This window comes from Leuresthes tenuis, unplaced genomic scaffold (genome assembly GCF_036924035.1).
Source record: "Leuresthes tenuis unplaced genomic scaffold, fLeuTen1.0.hap1 SCAF_10, whole genome shotgun sequence".
Lineage (NCBI taxonomy): Eukaryota > Metazoa > Chordata > Actinopteri > Atheriniformes > Atherinopsidae > Leuresthes > Leuresthes tenuis.
In genome coordinates, this window is record NW_027325364.1 from 26,007,701 (window position 1) to 26,014,007 (window position 6,307).

The 6,307-nt window shown below is 42.7% G+C and overlaps 2 non-coding genes across 2 annotated transcripts; one reads left to right on the forward strand and one right to left on the reverse strand.

Moving 5' to 3' along the window:
* Positions 1-2,783: 2,783 nt before the first annotated feature.
* Positions 2,784-2,898, forward strand: LOC140317422 (U5 spliceosomal RNA). Its single transcript, XR_011917738.1, has one exon. It is a non-coding gene; the product is annotated as a U5 spliceosomal RNA (small nuclear RNA).
* A 2,145-nt stretch (positions 2,899-5,043) lies between these two features.
* LOC140317285 (U5 spliceosomal RNA) lies at positions 5,044-5,158 on the reverse strand. Its single transcript, XR_011917612.1, has one exon. It is a non-coding gene; the product is annotated as a U5 spliceosomal RNA (small nuclear RNA).
* Positions 5,159-6,307: the final 1,149 nt, after the last annotated feature.

Below are 6,307 nucleotides of genomic sequence, written 5' to 3' on the forward strand. Positions count from 1 at the left end.
TTTTGATCATACATTGTCGGGCATTCGCACCTTTTCTTACCCGCTTTTTACAAACCATGGTCGGACTTTCACACCTTTTAGTAGCCGAACAACTCCGCTCCCACTATTGATTGTGTACAGTCGGGTATTTTAACCTTTTCTTACCCGCTTTTTACCAACTATGGTTGGACATTCACACCTTCTTACAGCAGAACACCTCCGCTCCCTTTTTTGATTATGTATGGTTTGACATTCGCACCTTCTCTCACCCGCCTTTTACTATGGTTGGCCATTCACAGCTTCCTCTCCACCATACTTGTATGGTGGGATATTCACACCCACTTGCATCCGAAGACCTCCGCCCCCACTTTTGTTGATATTTAGTCGGTCATTCGCAGCTTACCCGCTTTTGGCAAACTATGGCCTTCTTGCAGCCAAACACCTCTGATCTAGCTTTTGATGATGTAAGGTTGGGCATTCAGACCTTGCTTCACCTGCTTTTCACCAAATATAGTCGGACATTCACACCTTCTTGCAGCCGAACACTTTAGTGTTCTATGAGGCATTCACATATTTTTTTTCACCGTATTTTATAGATTATGGTTGGAAATTCTCACCCACTCTCATCCGAAGACCTCTCCTCCCGCTTTTGTTAATATATAGTCGGGCATTCGAACCTTTTCTTACCCGCTTTTTACAAATTATGGTCGAACATTCACACCTACTTGCAGCTGAATACTTCCGCTCCACCTTTTAGGTATGTATGGTTGGCATTTGCACCTCTTTTTATACTGATTGCTGAAGATTAAGTTGTTCTTTCTCAAACTACAAATTTTTTTTAATTGTTGAAACTTGATTTGAAGTGGATAAATAAGGAGGACAAACAGTTTTAAGTCAGGCTGATAGAAGGAATTAATTTTATAGCAAAATCTGTATTTCGTCATATGTCGAGAGATGCTTATTGCTGAAGAAGTTCTTTCTCATTCTACAAAGTACAACGTTGTTTATCGTTGAAACTTGATTAGACATGAATAAATATGAAGGACAAAGCAGTCTTAACTTGGTTTGAGTTAATGAATTCGTTTTATAGGAGAATCCGAATTCGTGCATAACTCATAAAATAGAGCTTATTTTCGGATTCCTGAAGAATGAGTCTGGTTCTTTCTCATAATACAAAGTTTGTTGTTTATTGTTGAAACTTCATCAGAAGTGAAGAAATAAATGAATGCCTATCAACAAATGTGGGATCTAATCTCTAGTGCTTCCTCTAAAATAATTTCCTTTCTCAATTTAGAAATGTGTGTGTGTAAGTCACAACACCCGTGACACCAAAACGGCTTTCTTTTCTCTACACTCTGCACTATGAGCACACACACCAAATCAGAAAGGGTTTTTTCTCTCTTTTCTACATTATGGACTGTGGGGACACAAAACCGCTCTCTCTCTTTTTTTTTTTTTTATCGTGTGCCAGGGCGTTGTCTCACGTATTAGATTATGCTTAAGATACGAATGGGTTTATCAGTCACATCAGAATCCATACATACTGATCCTCCCGTAATAAAATGGTCGGATCTTATCAAACACACTTTGTTTCTTGTGACAATCAAGTCAGCGAAACAGCGTATACACGTCAAGACACTGAATCAAGTTTGCCACAAGAACTCATAAGTTTGGCAGTATTGCTCTGCCGTCAGCAATCATACACCCATTTTATTTTCGTGAGACATGTGCAAGCACCTGTTCATCTACTGTTCTATCACTATGAATTAGTGATCTATTATCAATAAGGATACTTCTACAACTACTATCAAAGTATGTCCGGACTTCTTATGTTGTCAGTTGCTATATATGAATAAGTGGGTAGCTACTGACAAGCATTAAGCATGTCACACAGCCGAAACATATAACATTTCAGGACACACCACACAGTTAACAACCACAGTGAAGCGTGTCAAAGCCCAGACATGTAACATTCAACAGGACACTTACACAACACATTCAAATCAAACAGTCAGACAACATACAAGAACATATACCCCAGCCGGCATTGCTCCCTGCCTATTTTCGTACAGCACACTATGTGTGCGCACACCTTTATTCACAAACTCTTCAACTTATACTCTTTTACCGAAGCTGCTACAGCTCGATTGGCCGAATACCCTTTGATCCTATTTCGGTGAATTTGACATCTGCCTTACATATAACAGATTAGCGGTTTAGCAGTTTTAATTTAGTTTGAGTGAAGGAATTCATTTTATAGCAAAATCCAAAATCGTGAAGAACTCATGAAAGTAAGCTTATTCTCGGATTCCTGAAACTTTAGATTTGCTCTTTCTTTTACTGCAAAGTACAACGTTGTTTTTTTTTGTTTAAATCTTTCTAGACATGGTAAATATTAAGGACAAAGCAGTTTTCACATAGTTTGAGTGAAGGAATTCATTTTATAGATAAAATCCCAAGAGTCTGCTGAGAAAAGAGAGTGAATGCGAAGTAGACTTTAACACGGCTATGGGAGCGAGCCGAGTGTGGGCTAACCGGGAGAATTGCTTGAAAGAAACGCGACACCGAATGAGTGATCAGAACAAAGCCTCAATACGGGATTCTCGTGGTGTTTTTGTTGCTGCCTTGTCTTTTGCACAGAGTAAAAGACAAGGCAGCCATCGAATAGGGCCCGATTGTTCCTAGTTGGTCAGCCGAGGAGCAAGGGGGGGGGGGAGCAAGCGTCTCAACCAAGCAAAGCTCACCATGGGGAAGGTGGCTATACCAACTAGCCTGTTGCCCTGCTCCCGCAGTGACGGATAATCGTACTCTGGTTTCTCTTCATAACGTACAAGTCTTTCGCCTTTTACTAAAGATTTCTGTGGAGAGCAGTACTAATGAGTTGTTTCTATTTTTGGCAGGCTTTACCTTTGCGGGTAAAGCCCTTTCTGTCTGTGCAAAAGAAATCTTCTTACTGTGCAGAGTGACTTCTCTGAGTAGAGTCGCCTTACTTGTTGCGACTGTGCCGATGTTCGAAGCTGGAGTGCAAAGTTGTTGCTTGAATGGTGCTTGCTGGAGCGTGCGGGAGTGCAAAGTTATACCATTTAAAAGGGCTGAAGAGTGCTCAGTGCAGCGGGTGGGCGACACTCTGGCCACCTTGAAAACCGAGTTTACATCCACTACCAGGGGCAGCCCAAGTTCTGCCGCAAGTGTGGTGAGCATGGGCACCTGGTTGAGGCTTGTACCAAGGTGTTATGTGGGAAGAGCAGAGAAATTGGGCAAACTTTTGGAGAGTGTCCAAATGGCAGGAAATGTAATCTCTGTGGAGAATTAAATCACCTCTTCAGAGATTGCCCTAAATCTTTTGCCAACAAATTAAAGACGGTAAAGCCACAGTCAAGCCAACAAAGAGAAGGACCAAAGGTGGCAGTTGGTGAACAAAGTGAAGAGGTTGACCCAATAAATTCAAACTTCCCGCCAAAAGCTTGGATTGGAAGTGAGGAGCAAAAAGGGGAGGGGCCTGTAGAGGCCTCACCACTCAGTGTTGAAGTCTGTGAGAATTCACAGGCAGAGGGTGGAGCTACGCTAAATGAGGAGGAAGAGCAGACAGGTGAGTCTAGTGAAGATACTCACCTCCCCGAAGGTCAACAGCCGAAGAGGACGGCATCTGAGCCTCTGATTCCCCAGTGGTATCAGAGAAGAGGGGAAGAGTTAGGTCCCTTTCAGACAGTTCTTCAGTGGAAGAACCTAGAGTCTTCCCCTCCGACTCACCAAATGAGGTCTCCTTTTTAACTTCAGCTCTGCAATCAACCCCCAGGGACTCAAAGTTAAATGCAATATCGATAAATGGGGCCACATTTCCTCCCATTGTCTATGGTTTTTTAAAAAAGGTAGTCCACATTCTTGTATTAAAAACACATCTGATTTTATGGAGTCTAAGAAGGATAAAATACTCTGGGCTCTTGTCTTTGATTTCACACTTCTCACATTTAGTGTTGAGAAGGTGAGAACCATTAAAAGCATAAAGGAAAGTAGGTATGTCATTTTCGTTTTTCTAAGTTATCAAAACAAATTACACACAGGTTATTTCTTGGGAAACTAGCTCTTCCTTCATTTCTTTAGGTGAAAAGTGAGTAGGGTGATCTATATTTCCTTTTCGGACTCTCGGTGTTGGCCTCTGACGCAATGTTGCATTTAACTTTGAGTCCCTGGGGGTTGATTGCAGAGCTGAAGTTAAAAAGGAGACCTCATTTGGTGAGTCGGAGGGGAAGACTCTAGGTTCTTCCACTGAAGAACTGTCTGAAAGGGACCTAACTCTTCCCCTCTTCTCTGATACCACTGGGGAATCAGAGGCTCAGATGCCGTCCTCTTCGGCTGTTGACCTTCGGGGAGGTGAGTATCTTCACTAGACTCACCTGTCTGCTCTTCCTCCTCATTTAGCGTAGCTCCACCCTCTGCCTGTGAATTCTCACAGACTTCAACACTGAGTGGTGAGGCCTCTACAGGCCCCTCCCCTTTTTGCTCCTCACTTCCAATCCAAGCTTTTGGCGGGAAGTTTGAATTTATTGGGTCAACCTCTTCACTGTGTTCACCAACTGCCACCTTTGGTCCTTCTCTTTGTTGGCTTGACTGTGGCTTTACCGTCTTTAATTTGTTGGCAAAAGATTTAGGGCAATCTCTGAAGAGGTGATTTAATTCTCCACAGAGATTACATTTCCTGCCATTTGGACACTCTCCAAAAGTTTGCCCAATTTCTCTGCTCTTCCCACATAACACCTTGGTACAAGCCTCAACCAGGTGCCCATGCTCACCACACTTGCGGCAGAACTTGGGCTGCCCCTGGTAGTGGATGTAACCTCGGTTTTCAAGGTGGCCAGAGTGTCGCCCACCCGCTGCACTGAGCACTCTTCAGCCCTTTTAAATGGTATAACTTTGCACTCCCGCACGCTCCAGCAAGCACCATTCAAGCAACAACTTTGCACTCCAGCTTCGAACATCGGCACAGTCGCAACAAGTAAGGCGACTCTACTCAGAGAAGTCACTCTGCACAGTAAGAAGATTTCTTTTGCACAGACAGAAAGGGCTTTACCCGCAAAGGTAAAGCCTGCCAAAAATAGAAACAACTCATTAGTGCTGCTCTCCACAGAAATCTTTAGTAAAAGGCGAAAGACTTGTACGTTATGAAGAGAAACCAGAGTACGATTATCCATCACTGCGGGAGCAGGGCAACAGGCTAGTTGGCATAGCCACCTTCCCCATGGTGAGCTTTGCTTGGTTGAGACGCTTGCTCCCCCCCCCCCTTGCTCCTCGGCTGACCAACTAGGAACAATCGGGCCCTATTCGATGGCTGCCTTGTCTTTTACTCTGTGCAAAAGACAAGGCAGCAACAAAAACACCACGAGAATCCCGTATTGAGGCTTTGTTCTGATCGCTCATTCGGTGTCGTGTTTTTTTCAAGCAATTCTCTCGGTTAGCCCACACTCGACTCGCTCCCATAGCCGTGTTAAAGTCTACTTCGCATTCACTCTCTTTTCTCAGCAGACTCTTGGGATTTTATCTATAAAATGAATTCCTTCACTCAAACTATGTGAAAACTGCTTTGTCCTTAATATTTACCATGTCTAGAAAGATTTAAACAAAAAAAACAACGTTGTACTTTGCAGTAAAAGAAAGAGCAAATCTAAAGTTTCAGGAATCCGAGAATAAGCTTACTTTCATGAGTTCTTCACGATTTCGGATTTTGCTATAAAATGAATTCCTTCACTCAAACTAAATTAAAACTGCTAAACCGCTAATCTGTTATATGTAAGGCAGATGTCAAATTCACCGAAATAGGATCAAAGGGTATTCGGCCAATCGAGCTGTAGCAGCTTCGGTAAAAGAGTATAAGTTGAAGAGTTTGTGAATAAAGGTGTGCGCACACATAGTGTGCTGTACGAAAATAGGCAGGGAGCAATGCCGGCTGGGGTATATGTTCTTGTATGTTGTCTGACTGTTTGATTTGAATGTGTTGTGTAAGTGTCCTCTTGAATGTTACATGTTTGGGCTTTGACACGCTTCACTGTGGTTGTTAACTGTGTGGTGTGTCCTGAAATGTTATATGTTTGGGCTGTGTGACATGCTTAATGCTTGTCAGTAGCTACCCACTTATTCATATATAGCAACTGACAACATAAGAAGTCCGGACATACTTTGATAGTAGTTGTAGAAGTATCCTTATTGATAATAGATCACTAATTCATAGTGATAGAACAGTAGATGAACAGGTGCTTGCACATGTCTCACGAAAATAAAATGGGCGTATGATTGCTGACGGCAGAGCAATACTGCCAACATATGAGTTCTTGTG